General features: G+C 45.7%; 1 protein-coding gene and 1 long non-coding RNA gene across 3 annotated transcripts in view; one reads left to right on the top strand and one right to left on the bottom strand.

Moving 5' to 3' along the window:
• The window catches only part of cyp2ae1 (cytochrome P450, family 2, subfamily AE, polypeptide 1), a 65423-nt gene that overhangs the window by 17254 nt on the left and 24572 nt on the right, over positions 1-23597 (top strand). Inside the window, exon 1 of one of the 2 annotated variants that reach the window (XM_077218607.1) lies at positions 20337-20496. The exons of the other annotated variant lie outside the window; for it this stretch is intronic. The gene's annotated coding sequence lies outside the window, so the exon portion shown is untranslated. Of the gene's footprint in view, positions 1-20336; positions 20497-23597 lie in introns of those variants that run through there. 2 annotated transcript variants of the gene reach the window in all.
• On the bottom strand, positions 8894-9768 carry LOC143726119 (uncharacterized). The gene is made up of 3 exons (XR_013198386.1): positions 9709-9768; positions 9200-9251; positions 8894-9088 (listed from the first exon to the last, which is right to left on the bottom strand). It is a non-coding gene; the product is annotated as an uncharacterized LOC143726119 (long non-coding RNA).

The raw sequence follows: 23597 nt of genomic DNA, 5'->3' as shown, positions 1-23597 counted from the left end.
TTTGGGTTTGGGTTTCGATGCAAGCGCGACTCGCTCCGACCCGCATCGTTTCGATTCTCTCAGCTGTGAAACAAGTAAAGCTAGGCCAGCTACTTACTGTAAGACAATTTTAGAGACTGTCGGGTCTGATGGCAGCAGCGTCCGACGTTATACCTTGCGGCCTGTTGTACATGAGATCGCTACAGTGGTGGCTCAGGACCAAGAGATTCTCCCCGAGGGGAAATCCGCTCTGCACGGTCAAAGTCACGCGGCGCTGCCTTCGTGCTCTGGTCATGTGGAAAGAAACTTGGTTCCTATTCAAAGGGCCTGTGTTGGGGGCTCTTTGTCGTCGCGTAACGCTAACGAAGGATGCTTCCCTCACAGGGTGGGGGGCGGTCACGAGTGGTCGTCCAGCCCAAGGGCTGTCGCAGGACCATCATCTATCACGGCTTATAAATTGTCTAGAGATGTTGGCGGTGTTCCAGGCTCTGAAACACTTCCTAGCAGACCTCAGAGGTCATCATGTGTTAGTTCAGTCAGACAACATGTCGGTGGTCTCTTATATAAATCATCAGGGGGGCCTGCGGTTTCGCCGGCTTTACAAGTTGGCCCGTCAGATCCTCCTGTGGTCCCAAGGGAGGTTACTATTTCTGAGAGCAATGTATCTTCCTGGGTATTTGAATGTGGTAGCAGATTCCCTGTCGAGACAGGGGCCGAGGCCAGGGGATTGGAGACTCCATCCCGAGGTGGTGGAGCTCCTTTGGTTGAGTTTCGGTCGCGCCGAGGTGGACCTATTCGCTTCCAAGGAGACCACGCATTGTCATCTGTGGTTTTCCATCAGCCATCCAGCCCCTCTGGGGTTGGACGCTATGGTGCAGCCATGGCCGAGGTCACGTCTGTTCGCCTTTCCCCCGATTGCTCTGCTACCTGGAGTTCTGGAGAGGGTTCGCCGGGACGGGGTCAGCCTACTATTAGTAGCCCCGTTCTGGCCGGCCCGGGTATGGTTTGCGGACCTGATTTCTCTCCTGGACGGCTCTCCCTTGGAGCTCACGGTCTGGAGGGATCTACTCTCTCAGGCGGGCAGCATGATATTTCACCCCCGCCCAGTATTGTGGGCTTGGCTTCTGAGGGGGCCCAGCTCATGAACTCTGGTCTCTCAACCGAGGTTTTTGAGACCATTCTTCACTTCAGAGCTCCATCCACGAGGAAGCTTTATGCCTTGAAGTGGAAACTCTTCACTTCTTGGTGTGGAGAGCACCTGCAGGACCCAGTTAACTGCCCAGTGGGTGCAGTGCTGGAATTCCTGCAGGAGCGCTTCTCCACAGGGCTATCCCCCTCCACACTAAAGGTGTATGTGGCGGCACTGTCTGCTTACCACGTCCCTTTCAGTGGAGTTTCTCTTGGGAGACACCCGCTTATAACTCGTTTCCTTCGTGGCACACTGAGGCTGAGGCCAGCAGTTCGTACGAGGGTGCCGGCCTGGGATCTGGCCATCGTATTAGAAGGTCTTTCCCTAGCTCCTCTTGAACCTATCGAAGAAGTTCCTGAGAAGTTTCTCACATTTAAGACTATCTTTCTTCTTGCTATCTCCTCACTAAAGAGAATCGGAGATTTGCAGGCTCTGTCGGTTTCACCCTCGTGCCTGGAATTTTCGCCTGGCATGGTTAAGGCTTTTCTGCATCCTAGACCAGGTTACGTTCCCAAGGTCCCTACTAATGTTGTTAGACCTACAGTTCTGCAGGCCTTTTGTCCTCCTCCATTTCTGTCGTCTGACCAGGAGAAACTTAATTTACTCTGCCCTGTTAGGGCGTTAGACGCCTATGTCCACAGAACTGCCCTGTGGAGAAAGTCAGAACAACTATTTGTGTGCTTTGGGCCACCCAAGAAGGGGTGTCCCGCGTCTAAACAGAGAATGAGCAAGTGGGTGGTCGAGGTTATCTCACTTGCCTATGAGTCGGCTGGTCAGCCTTCACCTTTGGCTGTACGAGCCCACTCTACCAGGAGTATGGCGGCTTCTAAAGCCTTACTGTCAGGAGTTTCCCTCAGTGACGTGTGTGTTGCGGCTGGATGGTGTTCACCGCATACTTTCATTAAGTTCTACGACCTAGACTTAAGTTCTACCCCTGGGGCACAGGTGCTCTCGTCCTCTATGCGCTAGTTCTCACATGGTGGTCACTTGGTCCTATGGCGACGTGGGTATTAGCGTTCCCACAGCGTTTGACGCAGCTCGAGTTCCCTTGAAAGGGAACGTCTCGGTTACGTATGTAACCCTAGTTCCCTGATAGGGAACGAGACGCTGCGTCATTTCACCATACTCCCCGCATTCCCGCTAGCGCTTCCTTCAGGCCTATCAGAAGCTGATGCACTTGTGTTTATGGGGTGCTATATAGTTTCCTGGTCGATGACGTCACCCGCCTATGACGTTCCATCTCTCCATTGGGCTGATTCCATACGTGCTTCATGACGCACAACGCAGGGGCGTTCCCACACCGTTTGACGCAGCGTCTCGTTCCCTATCAGGGAACTAGGGTTACATACGTAACCGAGACGTTTCATACAGATAGGCTAAACAGAGAGCAGTCCGTTTTCTTTCATTTTGAATTGTTCTGTTTACAAGTAGACATTTCAATATAGATTGAAATATATTTTTCAGGTCTGTGAAGTAGGCTACCTTATACGCTGAGTTTCGGTTAATTTATGAGACGCGCTCGCGCAGGTCTCCGTGTCATGATCTATTGTCTGCTATTTACTTCTTGTTTATTAAATCCATGGAATTGGTTGATGAAACATTGATTCAAATTAAGATACAATTAGTACAAATCGAAATTCACTTTAAAAAAAGGCTTTGTGTCTTCTGTGTAAGGTCTCTGTGAAAGTTTTAAAACAGTATTTTAGTGCCGCTTCAGAGCGGTCGCGTCCGTAACGGAGAACTGTCACGTCCTTACATTGTTTTTTCCTCATAAATGTGAACACGAAAAATAAAATAAAATGAATATTTTATGTTCTGTGGAGAGCCAACCCTTCTTCATCCGGTGGGTATAGTACTTTTGATTTGCGCAGTGTAATTCACAGAATTACAAAAATATATTTTGCCTCCTCAAAGTTAAATATTTGTTTTGTCACGCATGAATGCAGGTGTATTACCCTCATATTAAATATAAAACGCATGTGTAGACTGATATTTTTCTAATGTCTGGACTCCTTTAAGGGGTAGCCTATGGATAAACAGACGTTTCAATATATTGGTATGCTATTAAATGCATTTTCTGAGAATTTTATATTTCAAGTTTTGACTGCAAATGTCACGTCCATAACGCTGGAATTCCCCTATTTTAAATAATTTATCCTCAACTAGTTTTGTGGTGTAGGTCTACGTATTTTATAATGTTAACTTTAAAATTCAAATAATACAAACAGTAATTTAAAGATGTGGTATCATTGGATCTGGACAGGAAGGATAACTCTTGGAGTTGGAAGGGGTGTGTCGCCATTCTGCAGGTTCGTGGATCTGAGTGTTTCGCATATCGTTACAGCCTTAGAATGTTAAGTTCTACTACTATATATCTATTTTGGTGAAAGTAACTCAAAAGTAGTAGGCTACAGGATAATGGAACGCATTGCAATTCTGAGACAGTAATATTGTAAGGTAATGAATTAATTAAAAAAATGCGGGTTAGGAAGCGGGTCGGGTACAATATTTTCTTCTCTTTTTTTGCGGTCCGAGTTGCGGGCGGTTAGTTGAAAACGTCGGTCGGGTGCGGGTTGTTTATACATTGACCCGCGCATCACGGGTCCATGTCCTTCTTTCTTCAGTCGAAAAGAAATTAAGGTTTTTGATGAAAACATTCCAGGATTTTTCTCCATATAATGGACTTCACCAGGACCCAAACGGTCCAAGGTCCAAATGACAGTTTCAGTGCAGCTTCAAATGGCTTTAAACGATACCAGACGATGAATAAGGGTCTTATCTAGCTAAAATAATTTTAAAAAGTTTAAGTTTTATAAGCAGAAATGCTCGCCTTGCTCTGTTCTGTGATGCGCGTCGTGTACGTCACGTAATACGCAATTACGTTGAAAAGGTCATGCCTTCTGTCCTGCCGAAAATTTTCTTTTAGCCTTTTTAATATTAAAACATCCAGGATACGCACACGAAATGGGGATTTTAAATGATAAACTGACACAAAGACATTTGAATTTGTGTATATGTTCCTCCCTTCTCACATTTGTAAACACTGAAGCGTGACCTTTTAATTTAAAATAATAACAGTTAATTTTGTTCTATAGTTACTAAATTACAGGGTCAAGAAAAACAAAAAAGTATGATTATAGTCTCAAAAGTTGCAAAATGCCATCTTACAGTATATGATTTTTTTCCCCTCAGAAAATACATGATATATATTTTGGGGAGGGGATCAGGGGAAACGTACTCGGTTACCTAATGTAAGCTCCGTTCTCTCTAGAAGAGGGAACGAGTAATGCATAAGTATAGCTTATGCTACGGGAAAGATTCATCTTTTCGAGATATTGAAGCCAAAAAATTATCCTTAATTTTTGTATCGATTGCCAACGCAGTGCCGCAGCTAGCAGACCTTGAGCAGGCTGTCTAGCGTGCTCATAGGCTGCCCTGCGGGAACTGCTGCAGCCTACCACTGAGCCCATAGTGACGTCACGTCCAATGAAGGGCGCTCGCGCCTTCACAGTGTTGAAGCCCGCCAGAATGGGCGTGGCTTAGCGTATATAAGCAGGCTCGGCGGCTGAATTGTCTGGTTTTCATCAACTGAAGCGAAAAAAAGCTTGTGGCGCAAGCACGGCAGGTTACACAATACTCGTTCCCTCTTCTAGAGAGAACCGAGGTTACGTTAGGTAACCGAGTATGTTCTCTTACGAGAGGCTCTCTCGTATTGCGTAAGTATAGCTTACGCTACGGGAACCCCTTGTCAACGCCGTGCGCGCCAGCATCCACTTATGAGTCCCAGAAGATACTGGGATCCCAGATCAGCGGGAATAAGCGCATGTAATATAAGCGCAGTAAAAACACTCACAGGGAATACAGAGCAGCGATGGCGGTCAATGTATAATCATATAGCACATAACCTGATACAGTGCAGCTCAACCAGAAGAGCTATTCACATGAGAGTAGTTTGTGCACAATAGTACCTGGGCAGAACTGACCTCTCACTTAGACTGATAGTAGTTTCGCCTGCAGAGCGGGAACTTCCAGATTGTAGAATCTGACAAAGGTGGACGGGGAGGCCCAGCCCGCCGCCACACATATGTCATGGATAGAAATTCCACTGGACCATGCCCACGAAGAGGCTACGCCTCTGGTGGAATGACCCCCGACGCCCAAGGGGCATTGCAGACCTTTTGCTGTATAAGCAGCTGCAATCGCATCTATTATCTATCTAGATAGACTGTGTTTCGAGGCGGCGAGACCTTTGGTGCGCCCACCAAACGAAACGAAAAGCAGCTCAGCGCGCCTGAAAGGGGCGGAGCGCGTAATGTAAACTCTCAGCGCCCTGACTGGGCAGAGGAGATTAACATCACTCTCGCCATCGGATGCTGGCAAGGCCGACAGCAAAATGACCTGTGCTCTGAACAGTGTGCCAATCACTTTAGGAACATAGCCATGTCTAGGTTTGAGGATGACTTTTGAGTCTTTCGGGCCAAACTCGAGACACGCGGCGCTAACAGACAGCGCGTGTAAGTCCCCCACACGTTTGACTGACGACAGAGCGATCAGAAAAAACGGTTTTAAGTGATAAGTATTTTAGATCCGCAGAGTCTAAAGGTTCAAAGGGGTATGCTTTCAGGGCCTCGAGGACCAAAGAAAGATCCCACATTGGAACTAAAGAGGGGCACGGGGGATTCATCCTCCTTGATCCTCTGAGGAAGCGGATGATGAGCTCGTTCCTGCCTATTGACTGGCCGCGCGTCAATTCTGAGAACGCTGCGACGGCTGCCACATAGACTTTGAGCGTGGAGGGGGACCTTCCCTTTTCCAATAGCTCTTGAAGGTAACTGAGCAACCGTGGAACCCCACATTTCAGTGGGTCCAGATTTTTGTCAGCGCACCATTTAGAGAACACAGACCATTTAGACGCGTAGAGCCTTCTGGTAGAAGGAGCTCTAGACTGCGTGATAGTGTTCATTACTGCGTCTGGCAGGGCAACGGGTAACCGTTGGTCAACCATACGTGCAGAGACCAGCGCTCTGGATGGGGATGCCAGATCGAGCCGCGAGCTTGAGAGAGGAGATCTGCTCTCACCGGAATTGGCCACGGGGCTGTCTGTGACAGCAAGAACCAAGTCTGGTTCTCCCAGTGCGGGGCTATGAGGAGCACTGATTGGCGCGTTTCCCTGATTCTCTTGATCACCTGTGGTAACAGAGATACTGGGGGGAAAGCATATAGTGGGCGGCTGGGCCAGGTCTGGGCCAGCGCGTCCTCGTTCTTTGAAAAGAACTTTGGGCAGTGAGCGTTGTCCTGTGACGCAAATAGGTCAACTTCCGCTTTGCCAAAAAGGCGCCATAGCAACTGGACTGTTTGAGGGTGCAGGGACCATTCCCCCGGGGGAACATTGTTCCTGGACAGTCTGTCTGGGCCGTCGTTCAGATGGCCTGGCACACGCGCCACTCTCAGTGAGCGCAGTTGGTGCTGAGACCAAACGAGGAGGTGTTCTGCCAGATTGCAGAGATTTCTGGATCTGACACCGCCCTGGCGGTTCACGTAGGACACCACAGACATGTTGTCCGAGCGGACTAGAACATCGTGGTCCTGTATAAACGGGAGGAAGCGCTTCAGCGCATTCTCGACCGCTATCATTTCCAGACAGTTTATATGGAGGAGTTTTTCCCGGTCTGACCACAGGCCAAAGACTGGTCTGCTCTCAAACCCGTGTTGGACGCGTCTGTCGAGATGACCTTCCGGTATGAGACCGTCCCTATAGCCACTCCCTGCTGGTACCAGTCAGCCACTAACCAGGGCTGCAGAGCTGTGATACAGCTCTGAGTCACTCTGATCCGGGCACAGCCTGACTTCAAAGCTCGGCACACGAGCGGCAAGCCAGCGTTGTAGCGGGCGCATACGTAGCAAACCCAGCTGAAGTACCGCAGCGGCTGAAGCCATCTAACCCAGCATTTTCTGGAATATTTTTAGAGGGGCGGTGCTGTCCTTCTGGAAAGACGCGGCCAGTTGCTGAACACAGCGCGCCCGCTGAGTTGACAAGCGGGCCGTCATAGCCACGGAGTCCAGTTCTATTCCTAAAAAGGAAATTGACTGACTGGGCATTAATGAGCTCTTGGTCCAGTTGACCGTGAGACCCAGGCTTTTCAGGTGACTGACGAGCACAGCTCTGTGACACAGTATTTCTGACTCTGATTGTGCTAGAACCAGCCAATCGGAGATAGGTCTGGCTGCAGAACCGCAGAACCATTACGTCATAACAGTCTGAGGACGACAGCGCCAGCCCGACAGTCTGAGGGCGGAAGTGGGCGCGGCAAGGCATTACGCTATTCCCGTGTTTTGGAAAGTTTTAAGTTTAAAACAACGTTATTATAAAAACTTTGTTTTAAACGATTTGATTGAAAATGTATATTTAAGATTGATTAACAATATTATACATTAAACAAAGCATAAAATGAAAAAAAATAATACAATGAAAACAAAGCTTGAGAGTTTGAACATTTTATTCAATTGAAAATACTTTTAAATACTCAACCAACAAAGACCACCATTCACAATAATATGATGAACTGAAAACACAAAAAATATTTATTTAAATAAAATGAGTTTTTTCCTCTGAAATATAAAAATAAATCACACACTAGCTGTTTTCTAATTAAATAAAATTACAAAATTAAACTATATAAATAAGTTATATAAAACAAAATTAAACCAAAGAAAATAAATCTTATCATTTTATTTCGTTTTTTCCTCTGAAATATAAAAATAAATCACACACTAGCTGTTTTCTAATTAAATAAAATTACAAAATTAAACTATATAAATAAGTTATATAAAACAAAATTAAACCAAAGAAAATAAATCTTATAAAAGTTATACAGGCACAAATTTGACAACAATAATTCTCAAGAGAAAAATAAATAACAAATTAAAACTCCATACACATGGAGTTTATTCTGAGGTGCCTTTCGTCGTGACATTTGAAAAGAAAAACTTCCATGTCCTGTTGAAACTGGAACCTAAACATGAAAGGCTCTTTGGCCAGTTCCAGAGCATCTTTTCCTTCTGCCCGATCGAGTTTAAGAAGGGCCTCTTCCTGGTCTTCCTTCTCTAGGTCCAGATATGACGGCTCTTGCACAAAACCTGTGAAGGAGTGGCAGTTGTTCCGCAGCCATCCAACTGCGGTCCTGAGGTCTTTGACCATCTGTGGTTCCTTCATGAGAGAAGAGTACAAAAAAGGAATGAAATAATTAATTCATTTAAAATAATTATTCTCACAAGAAGAAGAGATGCACCACATTTGGCTGCTAGCTAATTACCATCTGCTGTCCCTGAGTGTCCTCAACAATACATTGTGGTTTAATCAGGATGCATATAAATTAATGTTTTGAAATTATGCTCTTTCATGTGCCCGTTTGAGACAATAAAAACATACCTTGTCGCCGATTTCAGAGTCTTCTTGTGCTTTAGGTGGCTCATGCACAACGGCAGCATGTTTCCTGTGACAAATGCATTTTTAAGTAAATATATAGACAGAGAAAAACTTGAGAAAGCAAGAGAGAGTTACCTTTTAATGGCAAAATTCTCCATGAGATTAAGGCACCACCATTTTCGAATAAGAGGAAAATCCGACTTGCATAAGGGGAGAAAGTGTTACTAGATCAATTTAATAGATTATATCATCTAGTTAAAATATATATTTTTAACAAAGACTTACAGCTTTAAAATCAAAGGGTGCCTCAAAGACCATGTGCAGAGCATACTGAAATTCCCCCCAAAAAAGGAAATCAGTCAAGTTTAGGCAACCATATCATGTTTTCATTCTTATAATTTATCTATTTTTTATTTTTTTTTACTTTCCCTTTTTCTCACCATCAGCATGAAGATCCCACAGTCCACAGAGCCAGTCAACTGTTGTGGAACATTCTAAAACAATGCAATTATCATTAAGTTATTCCTGGAAAGGATGTGACAAACATATAAAAACACAATCTATATAAGTAGCTTATGTTTTTTGAAAGCCTAATTAAAACTAACCTTGTTCTTGATCAGCTTCCATGGTCCTGGAGCAATTATGTTTGTCAATTTACTGCAACAAAATCAAACAGAAATATTTTAATATATTATAACCAGAAAAATTGGACAAAAAAGCAAAGTATATTTATTCTAAAGCAAAAAATTTACCCCAGACTGAATTGCAAAAACAACATTTCAAATTTAGAATATAAAAACAGCATGCAGATCATCATGCAAATGAACATCAGGCACAGAACAAACAGCAGTGAACATCACTGAAGAGCAAACTTTGGAAGAATGAACTTCGAACAGCAAACCTTGAACAGCGAACTCTGAACATAATATTTATAAATGTAAGTGCAACCTGAAGACAGTCACATATTTTACATCACCAATCCCGTAGGGGTGAGTTGAATCAAAAAAATACATAGCCTTGTTTTTAGGCTTCAGAACCTGTGAAATACAGTTATATTGAATCCTAATATCACCATAAAGAGTTAGTTCATCCGAAAATGAAGGGAACAACATACACATAGCATCCAGTGTCCTGGCATCCAAGCAGGGAGCAGAATGTAATCCTTGGATCCCATTTTATCCTTGGGGGAACATAAGATCCATTAATTTGTTGTAACTGCATTTATAACTGTTCCAGTTTTAGATAAAATACAACTTGATGGACTTACTGGAAACTATAAAAATGGGTCCAATTCAAGTGGTGGTAGCCAGGTAACTACAACATAGGAATTTGCTGCAAACACATCTGTTCCCTAAGCATAGCATTCATTTGCACATCCATTACAAAACACAATTACGTCTCCAGGTGATCATGAGTTATACAGTTGTAGGCAAAAATACATTTTCCTTAGCCACCATGACGATCACATCAAGATAGCTGTTTGTAATCTGTTTTTAAATATATTATATATTAGTTATATAATAACATTAGTTAATTACTAAAAAAAAAAAATATTAGCTTTATGGTAAATTTTTCTATTTTTTAAATCATTGTGTGTCCACTTACTGTTGCCTCAAGCGCTGCATTGAGGCCCAAGGTCAAGAAATCTTTTCGCTGCAGTTTGCTTTCAACTTGAGCAATTGTCTCATCTCTGTCATTTTTACTCAAAATCTGGTTAAGCTTTACCACGGATTAAGATAAAGAGACCAAAATTACATTCAGTATACATAAAATGTGTTAATAAAAGTGTGATAAAAACAAACAATATTACCATTGATGACTGCCAATCACTTGGCTGGAAATCCCGAACAACTTCTACTGGCAGTTTAATGTCACAAACCATTCCTGTTGCAGAGAAGACATAAATTATACACAATAAAAATACAACACACAGTTTATAAAGTATTTTACCACCATTTAACCCATGAATGAAAACACTCACCACCTGTTGTAACCATTGAAGCAGCCGGGGTACTGTCCTCCATCACAACATCAGCTGATGGGGTCCCAGTAGTATGAACAGTGCTGGTGGCTGATGGTGTACCAGTAGTATGAACAGTGCTGGTGGCTGATGGTGTCCCAGTAGTATGAACAGTGCTGGTGGATAATGGGGTCCCAGGAGTATGAAAAGTGCTGGTGGCTGATGGTGTCCCAGTAGTATGAACAGTGCTAGTGGCTGATGGTTTCCCAGAAGTATGAAAAGTGCTGGTGGCTGATGGTGTCCCAGTAGTATGAACAGTGCTGGTGGCTGATGGTGTCCCAGTAGTATAAACAGTGCTAGTGGCTGATGGTGTCCCAGTAGTATGAACAGTGCTGGTGGCTGATGGTGTCCCAGTAGTATGAACAGTGCTGGTGGCTGATGGTGTCCCAGTAGTATGAACAGTGCTAGTGGCTGATGGTGTCCCAGTAGTATGAAAAGTGCTTGTGGCTGATGGTGTCCCTGTAGTATGAAAAGTTAATGGGGTCCCAGTAGTATGAAAAGTGCTGGTGGCTGATGGTGTCCCAGTAGTATGAACAGTGCTAGTGGCTGATGGTGTCCCAGTAGTATGAACAGTGCTAGTGGCTGATGGTGTCCCTGTAGTATGAGAAGTTAATGGGGTCCCAGTAGTAAGAAAAGTGCTGGTGGCTGATGGTGTCCCAGTAGTATGAACAGTGCTGGTGGCTGATGGTGTCCCAGTAGTATGAACAGTGCTGGTGGCTGATGGGGTCCCAGTAGTATGAACAGTGCTGGTGGCTAATGGGGTCCCAGTAGTATGAAAATTGGTGGTGGCTGATGGTGTCCCAGTAGTATGAACAATGCTGGTGGCTGATGGTGTCCCAGTAGTATGAACAGTGCTGGTGGCTAATGGGGTCCCAGTAGTATGAAAAGCGCTGGTGGCTGATGGTGTCCCAGTAGTATGAACAGTGCTGGTGGCTGATGGTGTCCCAGTAGCATGAACAGTGCTGGTTGCTGATGGTGTCCCAGTAGTATGAACAGTGCTGGTGGCTGATGGTGTACCAGTAGTTTGAACAGTGCTGGTGGCTGATGGTGTCCCAGTAGTATGAACAGTGCTGGTGGATAATGGGGTCCCAGGGGTATGAAAAGTGCTGATGGTGTCCCAGTAGTATAAACAGTGCTAGTGCCTGATGGTTTCCCAGTAATATGAACAGTGCTGGTGGCTGATGGTGTCCCAGTAGTATGAACAGTGCTTATGGTGTCCCAGTAGTATAAACAGTGCTAGTGGCTGATGGTGTCCCAGTAGTATGAACAGTGCTGGTGGCTGATGGGGTCCCAGTAGTATGAACAGTGCTGGTGGCTGATGGTGTCCCAGTAGTATGAACAGTGCTAGTGGCTGATGGTGTCCCAGTAGTATGAAAAGTGCTTGTGGCTGATGGTGTCCCTGTAGTATGAAAAGTTAATGGGGTCCCAGTAGTATGAAAAGTGCTGGTGGCTGATGGTGTCCCAGTAGTATGAACAGTGTTAGTGGCTGATGGTGTCCCAGTAGTATGAACAGTGCTAGTGGCTGATGGTGTCCCTGTAGTATGAAAAGTTAATGGGGTCCCAGTAGTATGAAAAGTGCTGGTGGCTGATGGTGTCCCAGTAGTATGAACAGTGCTGGTGGCTGATGGTGTCCCAGTAGTATGAACAGTGCTGGTGGCTGATGGGGTCCCAGTAGTATGAACAGTGCTGCTGGCTGATGGTGTCCCAGTAGTATGAACAGTGCTGGTGGCTAATGGGGTCCCAGTAGTATGAAAATTGCTGGTGGCTGATGGTGTCCCAGCAGTATGAACAATGCTGGTGGCTGATGGTGTCCCAGTAGTATGAACAGTGCTGGTGGCTAATGGGGTCCCAGTAGTATGAAAAGCGCTGGTGGCTGATGGTGTCCCATTCCTATTCTATGAATAACTCAAAATGCCCCAGAACCGACTTGTGTCCCTAGTTTCCGTGACTGGTCAACGCTGACAACTAATTAAATCACAAACCATGAATATGTAACCCAACAAAGTGATACTGTGATATTGTTAAATATTAACTTACAAAATACTTCGTTTCAAAATACTTCCTTTCAAAAAAAACATTTCAGTACAGAGCCGTTTTGTATTTTGTAAGCGTAACGTTATTATGTTAAGTATGTTGCATGATCCATATCAAATTTATAACTTCTTTTTACCTCTTTCTCTTCTTCTTTTCCTTGTGTGCTCTGCCATAATTAAACCTTTTACTGTCTATCTTTTACTGTCTAAAAATATTTTACTGTCTAGTCTAAACACATGTCTAAACATGAACTCCGTACACTTCCGGCATCGGACTGCTACCCGCCCACTTCCGCCCTCAGACTGTCGGGCTGGCGCTGTGGTCCTCAGACTGTTATGACGTAATGGTTCTGCGGTTCTGCAGTTGGTTATTATTGGCCAATCGCCCAGATAGTTCAGAATTTGCATGCCCTGATTTCTCAAGGGGGGCGAGTGCCGCGTCCATGCACTTCGTGAATGTGCAGGGTGCTAAGGACAGACCGAACGGCAGGACGGTGTACTGATAAACCTGTCCGTCAGAGGAGAATCTCAAGAACGGCCTGTGACGGAGTATTATGTGAATCTGAAAATAGGCATCTTTCAGATCGAGAGATATAAACCTGTCTCTCGGGCGAACGTGTGCGAAGAGTTGTCTGATTCTAATAATTTTGGACGGTCTTATCATAAGAGCTTTGTTCAAATGTCTCAGATCTAGTATGGGTCTGAGACCCCCGTCCTTCTTGGGCACGAGAAAATAACCGCTGTAAAAGCCTGACTCGCTCAGAGAAGGCGGCACCGGTTCTTTGGCCCTTTTGCACAGTAGTTTTCACTGTCGTCGTGGTCCGTGCTCGAAAGTGTGGAGGACGGCGAGCGAACTGTAACGCATAGCCCTGCTTTATTGTGCTTAGGACCCATTCTGATACCCCTGGAATCGCTTACCATGCTTTTATATGTGCAGCTAGGGGTAGAATGACCTCCGGGTTCTGATCGCCGCGCTGTGCGGGCTCGAGAAACTGGACCGGAGGAATGAGCGCGGCGCGCGCGCTCTCTGTGCTTGAATGGGGCGGCTCGCTGACAGCAATAGCAGGCTGATTCATGTATAGCATCCCGATAGCTGTGAATGGGGAGCGCTTTACAATCACATTGTGATGCGCGAGCGGCGCCGGGGGCGGCGTGTATGTTAGTAAGCGTGGGCGCTTGTGAGCGGACACGGGACTTACATTCATAGCTTGACCGGTATGAGGCTGCACTTTGTGACGCGCGTCTAACGCCGTGGGCGAAGTGCATGTTAGTAAAGGCCTCAATATGCTTCTGCATCAACTCCACGGCGTAGCTACGCCGTCACTCCTACGGCGTCGTGGCCGTTTTATGGTTGGGTCAGGTTGAGTTGCATCGCGGTGCATCTGACCAATCACAGCCCTTGTGGTCTGCGTCGCCTCGACGCGTAGTTACAATTTTTTGATGGTGCACGGAGAGCTACGGCGGAGGGGTTCGCGGCGACGCAGAGGGGTCTACGGGGGTACGCCGTCGATTCGACGCAGAAGCATAAAACAGGCTTAAGCGTGAGCGCTTGTAAGCGGGCATGAGACTTACGTTCATATTCTGACTCATGTAAGGCTGCACTTCGTGGTGCACACGCGGCGCTGTGTGAGAAGTGCTTGATAGTAAGCGTGAGCGCTTGCGAGCGGGCACGAGACATCCACAACCTGATTGATATGAGCCTGCACTTTGTGAAGTGCGTGACTTGGCCGTGTAACAGAGCGGGCAGATAGTAGATGGGGACACGGACATGTGGGCACATCTCCTGCAGTTAACACTCTAGCGGCATTTGCCAGCTTTATGAGAGTGGGCTCTGCGGGTGACACGGGGAGTGCTGTGTTTGTGTGTAGGGGTGAGCACTGTGGTGTGGGCACTTTTTCTACACATAAAACACCGTCGGCGTGAGCCGGATGACCAGACATAATGCTCTTTCTGAGATTACTCTGGTTCGCTGTAAAAACGGCGGTTGTGTGCAGGAGAGCGGGTTGTGTTACCGACTCTTTGGCTGCTAAATAACTCACTGCAGTAGCCTGTGTTAAGGGGACTGACAGGGCGAAAAGCTTTGACGGTGGTCCGGCCGCGGCGAGACCCAACCGTCTTTTCTCTCTCACTGTTGCTAGGAGGACTTCGCTTGCTCAGGTTTCAGCGTGATCTTTGGCCGCGGCCCACGTGGGGGGTGCGGTCTGCTGCGGTTAGCTGAGCGCGATCTGGGGCAGCCGCCCTGTCGCTGCGAAGATTGGCTGGACTGTCTCGGCTGAACTGGGCGCTGTGTAGTGGCTCGTGCAGCCGGCCGGTCACGTGGGCGACCTGCAGCGAAGTTAGCGCGACGGGGCAAGAACAGATTCATAGCCTGAGAGATTTTCTGAACTTCAGAAAAACGTTCGACGATTCCGTTCACTGCAGGGCCAAAGAGACCAGAGTGGGAGAGAGGAGCGTCGAGGTAGGCAGCCCGCTCAGACTCTCTCATGTCAGCCAGCGTTAACCATAAGTGTCTTTCTGTGACAGTCAGCGAGGCCATGCATCGTCCTAGGGCTTGAGCTGCAGCCTTGGAAGCACGAAGGGAAAGATCAGTCGCGCTTCTCAGGTCCGTTGCGGCAGCTGGATCCGGGCCTTTCTCGTCCCATTCACGGAGGAGATCGGCTTGTAGGATCTGTAGGACAGCCATGGAGTGCAGGGCGGAAGCTGCTTGTCCGGCGGCGGCGTATGCTCGACCGACAAGAGAGGATGTAGTCCTGCAGGCTTTAGACGGCAAAGCAGGCTTTGAGCCCCATCTCTCGGAGGGCGGCAAAGGTGTGCAGCAATCGCTTCCTCAACCCTGGGGATCGAGCTGTATCCCTTCTCGGCGGCGCCGTCCACTTGGGAGAGTGACGCGGAGATAGAGGATTGGAGTCTCGCGGAGAATGGAGCGTTCCACGATTTCGAAAGCTCAGAGTGTAGCTCTGGAAGGAAGGGTGCAGGCCTGGCAGCGGGCGCTCGACGGCGGTGACTCTGGAGAAAGCAGCAGTCGAGTCTGTTGTGCGCGGGCTCCTTGAGCGGCGACCACTCGAGCCCGAGGCGGTCAACGGCCTGTAAGAGGAGGCGCATCAACTGAGCGTCCACTCCGGTGCGGGCCCTGCCGGATTACTGGGTCGAGGAGGCGGTGGAGTGCTGAGAACTCGACCAACCCTCACTATCAGAAGCCAGGATAGAACAGCTGTCCATAGCGGCGGGTCTTTCCGCCTGATCGTCAGACGCGGGGGCAGAGCGGGCCGTAGCCGGCGGTTGCACGTCGGTGAAGCGCGGCGGAGAAGGCGAGGCACTCCGGCGAGCGTGTCGCAGCGGCCGCATGCTCCGGAGGTCTTTGGGAACGGCGCTTCTTCCTGCGCGGTCCCACAAAGGGCGGAGTGACAGCTTCAGTTTTGGAAGCTTCGAGTCGAGCCCGCAGGGTCGAAATTGGAAGCTCTTCACAGTGCTCACATCCTCCGGTAGAGAGGGCAAGAGCAGCGTGGTCCGGTCCCAGGCAGAGAGCGCAGATAACGTGGCGGTCTCCGACGCTGAAAGGGGCTCTGCACGAGCCACAAGTGGAGCGAGGCATCTTGAAAAAGACGTTTCGCGCTCTTTTAGATAGTAAAGAAAGGATACGTCGCCGGATAGCGTAGCTGGCACGGAAGGCTGAAGGTGGCGAAGATAGCCGGCTTCCTGTCCTTAGCTGACTTGTCGCTGTTTCGACAGCGGCGGCGGCTTCTCTAGATCCAGCGAAGCGTAGAGCTCGCTGAAGAGATGAAAATCAGAGAATTCAGCCTCCGAGCCTGCTTATATACGCTAAGCCACGCCCATTCTGGCGGGCTTCGGTGCTGTGAAGGCGCAACCGCCCTTCATTGGACGTGACGTCACGTCGGGCTCATTGGTAGGCTGCAGCAGTTCCCGCAGGGCAGCCTATGAGCAAGCTAGACAGCCTGCTCAAGGTCTGCTAGCTGCGGCACTGCGTTGACAATGGATACAAAAATTAAGGATAATTTTTTGGCTTCAATATCTCGAAAAGATGAATCTTTCCCGTAGCGTAAGCTATACTTACATAATACGAGAGAACCTCTCTTAAGAGAACTACATGTAAAACAAAGAATCATGATTAAAATAAATATTCATACTGTTTCAATGTATTCCCATACAGAAAGGTAATATAGGCCCTATGTCAATATAAGTAAATTACATATATAATGTCAGTGCCCATGCATGTCTGCTGCCTATATGAGAATATATGCAAAATTCATATATATAAAACACATAGTGTCATAGTAACTGACGACAGGAAGCAAACGCGAGTTCAACAATTTATTTGGGAAAGTAACAAAGTCCAGAACAGTAAGTCGGATGGTGACGCAGGGACTTCGATGGTCAAATCCGGTGAAGTGCAGACAGACGGTGAGACGACAATTTCCACAAGGAAGACGACGAACAGGAACACCAGGCAGGACACGAACCAGAAGACCAGACAGGGGAACATCAAACAACGATCTGACAAAGATGAGAGAACAGCGGTGAGTATAAGTAACATGGTGAGATCGACTGCAGCTGGTGAAGTGATGATGGGCAGCTGGAGCGGATCAGGTAATGACATACAGACACGCCTCTTACACACGCCTCTAGCACACGTGCATTCATACAACAACATAAACACAAGACAAGAAGGAACCAGTGAATCCGTCTATCGTGACACATAGATGTATATGAAAGATATATTTAAAAATTTAGCAAAAAAAAAATGCCGTTTTCATGTAAGTGCCATATTTTCCCGTATATGCACGTAAATGTTAAATATATGTAAGACGCATATGTACTTATTTCAATGCATCAGTATCACATGCATGTATGTTTACATACATTTATTAAATATGTGGGAAACAAATATGTATGTCACATATTTATACATAATGTTGTCCATATATACGAGAAACCAATACTATAGCCTACTGTAATATAAGCAGATATATGGTATCATTTAAGGATGAACTCAAATATTTTCTTCACATGTTTGGACACATAAATGTTCATATATGTTGCAGGCATATATTGTGTTCTCAGATAAGTCAAATACACACTCACCTAAAGGATTATTAGGAACACCTGTTCAATTTCTCATTAATGCAATTATCTAATCAACCAATCACATGGCAGTTGCTTCAATGTATTTAGGGGCGTGGTCCTGGTCAAGACAATCTCCTGAACTCCAAACTGAATGTCAGAATGGGAAAGAAAGGTTATTTAAGCAATTTTGAGCGTGGCATGGTTGTTGGTGCCAGACGGGCGGTCTGAGTATTTCACAATCTGCTCAGTTACTGGGATTTTCACGCACAACCATTTCTAGGGTTTTCAAAGAATGGTGTGAAAAGGGAAAAACATCCAGTATGCGGCAGTCCTGTGGGCGAATATGCCTTGTTGATGCTAGAGGTCAGAGGAGAATGGGCCGACTGATTCAAGCTGATAGAAGAGCTGACTTTGACTGAAATAACCACTCGTTACAACCAAGGTATGCAGCAAAGCATTTGTGAAGCCACAACACGCACAACCTTGAGGCGGATGGGTTATGGTGTAAACTTTTTCCTTCTTCAGTGTAGAAGACTTAGAAGCGAAAGACAAGGAGACTTGGGGGTATCTTTTAAGCAGAGTTCTTTATTGCTGTGGCATCGCTGTAGTCACCAAGTCTGACCAAGGGAAACGTTCCCTTGCAATTTATAAAAATTTTAGGGGCAGGGCTTAACATTGTGATGAACAAAGTATGTAAATGATGTATACCGGTTTAGGAACCTGCCCTATACTGAGAGTGTTACCAATTCCAATCCAATCAGCATAACTATTCAAACAGTGAAACTACCAAAGTTTCAGTAATCTGCTTACAATAGAGAGAAACAGGAATATCAGGCTGGATAGAGAGCCAATCTGCCAGATACAGAAAAAACAGGATTTGCCGGACTCTCTTACTGGAAAAACTGTTTCACAGCAAACATCATAATCATCATAACCTTAAATGCTGAATTCAGTATACGAAACTGTCTCAGTTTATATACTATTGTATGGGAACCTCAATTAAACATATAATAAATTTGTAACACTACAGTTACAACAGCAGAAGACCCCAACGGGTACCACTCATCTCCACTACAAATAGGAAAAAGAGGCTACAATTTGCAAGAGCTCACCAAAATGGGACCGTTGAAGACTGGAAAAATGTTGCCTGGTCTGATGAGTCTCGATTTCTGTTGAGACATTCAGATGGTAGAGTAAGAATTTGGCGTAAACAGAATGAGAACATGAATCCATCATGCCTTGTTACCACTGTGCAGGCTGGTCGTGTTGGTGTAATGGTGTGGGATATGTTTTCTTGGCACATTTTAGGCCCCTTAGTGCCAATTGGGCATCGTTTAAATGCCACGGCCTACCTGAGCATTGTTTCTGACCATGTCCATCCCTATATGGCCACCATGTACCCATCCTCTGATGGCTACTTCCAGCAGGATAATGCACCATGTCACAAAGCTCGAATCATTTTAAATTGGTTTCTTGAACATGACAATGAGTTCACTGTACTAAAATGGCCCCCACAGTCACCAGATCTCAAACCAATAGAGCATCTTTGGGATGTGGTGGAACGGGAGCTTCGTGCCCTGGATGTGCATCCCACAAATCTCCATCAACTGCAAGATGCTATCCTATCAATATGGGCCAACATTTCTAAAGAGTGCTTTCAGCACCTTGTTGAATCAATGTCACGTAGAATTAAGGCAGTTCTGAAGGAGAAATGGGGTCAAACACAGTATTAGTATGGTGTTCCTAATAATCCTTTAGGTGAGTGTATGTAGCCTATAAATATATGTCGTGCTATTTAAAATATAAGTACATATACGGCCATATATTACATTTTTGTATGGGTTAAACAATGTCAAATTTAACGTTTGGATTTAAAATCATATTACTTAGCCATTTTTGATTTTGTGGCACACAGAAACTGCGGATTAGTAGCGCACTGGAAACGCAGCATATGTGAAAGCACTATAGCGCGTGCCCGTGCAGCTCCTGTACCGTATACGCACCGCAGCACGCACCGCATACATACTGCACACGGAGTATGTGTGAAACGGGCGTGAGGTAGTGTGGTGGCCCAGTCTGTCAGCGATGTGCTCAAGTGATAATTTCTGTTTCCATAGAAACTAGACTTGTTTGTGTTCGATAAAATTTAATGCTTATAGAATAAATGCTTTTTTTTTATTGTTGCGGTAAGGACTCAAAAGTGTGGGACAGGCACATTTAGTTAAAAAAATCATAAAAATGATCAGTAAATAATATAAAGAATTTTAAGATGCTGTAAATGAATCTGTATATTAAACAATTCCATTTGAAATAATGTCAAATTGTAATTAAATTAGCTTATTTTTTGTATCTCAACATTGAGACCACAGGTGTGGGACATTAACAAAAATAGTTTTTTGAGCTATAAATGCTTCATAATATTTTATTTAATCACATTAATCAGTAATTATAATTTTTTTGTCAAGGTGTGTAATGGCACTGTGGATATATTTATGAAACATCAAATGATAAATTTTAACATAAATCTAAAATTTCACTGCTGGGACTTAAAAGTGCCCGTAGTTGCAGAAACACCCATATATATATATATATACGTTACATAACGTTACATTTATTATGTATATGGGCGGACGCGCCGTGACGTCTTCACAACAACATTCCACAGTTTTTTTCCTTGCAGAAAGACTCCTACAGTTTTGGCTGTAGGTCAGGCTACGTTTATATATTTCCACGACCGTCCAAGGTTTGATAAATAAACATCATTATCGTAAGTACAGATATCCTTATCAACATGCTTGCAGTGTAGCGATTATTTGACATTAACGATGCTGCTTCAGTTGTAGTTGTGCTTGAGCTTTAAACTCAGGCGAGTTAAAGTCCAAATTTTACTTCGTTGTGGATTTAAACGTGAAAGGACTGTTAGCGGTTTAAACGTTTGTAATTTTCTGCTTACTTTGCGTTGGAGGTGACTTTTTCTGTGAAACAATTGACCTGCTAACAATAATAACAGTATAACAACAGAAACTAGGCCACTTCATAACGTTACATCACCTGAGTTCTTCGATGGAACCTGTATGATAATTAGGAGTATTTTCTCTCTGACAAGCTTCATGTCCTAGTTCTGAATGCAGTGTTTGAAAGTTCAGGACTATTAGTCAGACATTCACTGATTCTTCAGATGTGAGATAAAACATGCACCACAAATTGACATGTTGTCCTTCAGAAAACATACTAATATGATGAGTTGCTGCTCAAGAAACATTTATTATTATTATCAATGTTGAAAATAATTAAAGAGGACCTAGTATGCTTTTTTACGTTCAATTCTTTGCTGTGTTAAAAAGTTGCAAAGTTACTTAGAGTTATTCTTTATGTTACTACCCTCGAGTTTTAGTAAAGGCTCAAGTCGTCCCTGGGTTTTTAACGGGCATTTATTTGGTGACAGAGTCGTCGAACATGTCTTTACACGCTCACTTCCAAATTGCCGTCAGAACTGGTATAACAACACAGAAAAACATAAATTAACCTTACATTCTTGACATACTTGCAGACAATACTAAACAGAATCACATAGAAAACTAAGAAATAAAACAAATTTATGCCATGTAAAATAATATCTTAATTGGCTTGTTACAAACACAGTCACGTAACACAAATAAATGGCAAAGAAAGAAAAATATACCTCATTGGCCGAATGAACCTGAGAGTGTTAACTTAGATGGGAGTCAATCTTCAGACATTTTTACAGACAAAAACTATATATATATATATATATATATATATATATATATATATATATAACGTTACATTTATTTTTTTATGTATTTTTTATTTATTTTTATTGTTATTGCTCAAACGTAAACAACAGTATACAAAGTATACAAAACATAAAACTTAATATTACCCTTGCCCGGGGGATAGGCATCACATACATTCAAACAAATTGTAAGTTATACAAATATTTCTAGTTCTCTTACGAGAGTATCTCTCGTACTGCGTAATATCTTACGCTATGGGGAAAACCTCTTTTCCACGAGATATTGAAGCCAAAAATTATCCTTTAATTTTGATTAATGTAAAACGCTGTGCGGCAGCGTGCAGACATAGGCAAGACGGCTCGCGCGCCTATTGGCTGCCCTGCGGCAACAGCAGCAAGCCTATCGAGAGAGGCCCTGCGTGACGTGACATCCAATGGGGGTGCTTCGCGCCCATTTCGTCGCGTCCCGCCAGAATAGGCGTGGCCTTGGCCTATAAATACGCTCGACAGGCTGATACAAACTGATTTTCAACTCTTCAGCGAAGCACTACTGCATCGCTGGATCCGGAGTGAGAAGCCGCGCCGTCTGATTGTAAGCCTTCTGCGGGACGAGCCTTCGAGCCTGAAGTCGCTGGCCTACACCTCGCCGCCTTCAGCCGCCGTACCTGCTACGCTTTCCGGCGTTCATATCCTTTTCACTGCTGAGTGTGTGTTCGCCGCTGCGACTCACACTCTATCTCTGTTTTGTATCTGTTCTAAAAGAGCAAGCGTCTTTTTGAAGACGCTTCGTTCCTGTGGAACTATTGCCATGGTGACTCTGAGGACTTGCCTGGCATTTTCTCTCCGAGTCTGCACTCCCGCCCGCTGTAGTGCCGCGCCGCAAAGCGCCGTATTCAGCGGGTCCTCGAGCCTTCTCCAGCCCGTGAAAGCTCGCCGGTTCGCCTGCCAGCTTCACCAGCTTCAATCGAGTCGCTCACTGACGGACAACGGCCGCCGCGCGCCGCCGCTTCCGCCATTAGTGACGACAAGATAGCTGCATCGGTAGAGGAGGCCAGCTATTGCCATGGTGAGTGAGACTCCCGCCCGCTGTAGTGCCGCGCCGCAAAGCGCCGTACTCAGCGGGTCCCCGATCCTTCTCCAGCCGTGAAAGCTCGCCGGTTCGCCCGCCAGCTTCACCAGCTTCAATCGAGTCGCTCACTGACGGACAACGGCCGCCGCGCGCCGCCGCTTCCGCCATTAATGACGACGAGATAGCTGCATCTGTAGAGGAGGCCAGCTGCTATATCCCCGCGTCGGACAGTGAGGATTGGGCGAGCTCTGTGGATCTCCCCCTTCTGCCCGCGAGTCGTCAGGGAAACGGGCCAGCATTAAACCGCGGCTAGCTTTCTTTACGTTATAAGAAAGCTACCCCGCCCCCCGTGGGCATGCGTCATCGGCGAAATGAGGATAGAGTGTATTTTTAGTCCCGCCGAGGCCGGACCAATCTCCATTTCTCAAACATTTCTCAGTTCCTCTTAGTTTGAGCGGCTGAAAATGTCAATATTGCAGCAATGAGCCTGTTGTATAACACGCACGCATGCAAACAAACGCCAACACACACAAAACTGTGATGACGCTCTATTATGTGCTCGAGCTATTTTAAGCTTTTGTCGTTTCCCCCTGTGGTTCAGTGGCGAAACCTACAGCCATCGCACGGGAGACCCGTGTTCGATCCCAGCTCTCGCAGCAGATAAAATTTAGTCTCGCCGCGGCCAGACTTGCACTGATACTTTTCGCTCGTTCAGTTCCAAGAAAATGTGACTGTTCCAGTGTATTTTGCAGTAAACAAGCCGGTACCATGGCCCGCTTGCCTGCACACAAATGCTGTTTCCACGGCGACCCAGAAAAATCATATAAGCAATGTATTGTCTGGTATTCCGGCCACAGCCGATGGTGTTTTGAGTGTAATAAAAATGCCCACAGCCCAGTGTTCATTTCTACACACAAACACAGCCCGCCACAGTGCAGGGCTCGCACATATTAAATCGACTCATGTCAATTGTGCATTAAATGTAGTGAATGTGCCCACAACCCAGTGCCCACAAACACTACACACTGCATGTGCCACGTTT

Source organism: Siphateles boraxobius, unplaced genomic scaffold, assembly GCF_051911475.1.
Source record: "Siphateles boraxobius isolate OS27281-9 unplaced genomic scaffold, OSU_SipBor_1 77, whole genome shotgun sequence".
NCBI lineage: Eukaryota > Metazoa > Chordata > Actinopteri > Cypriniformes > Leuciscidae > Siphateles > Siphateles boraxobius.
This window is presented reverse-complemented; position numbering and strand designations above follow the sequence as displayed.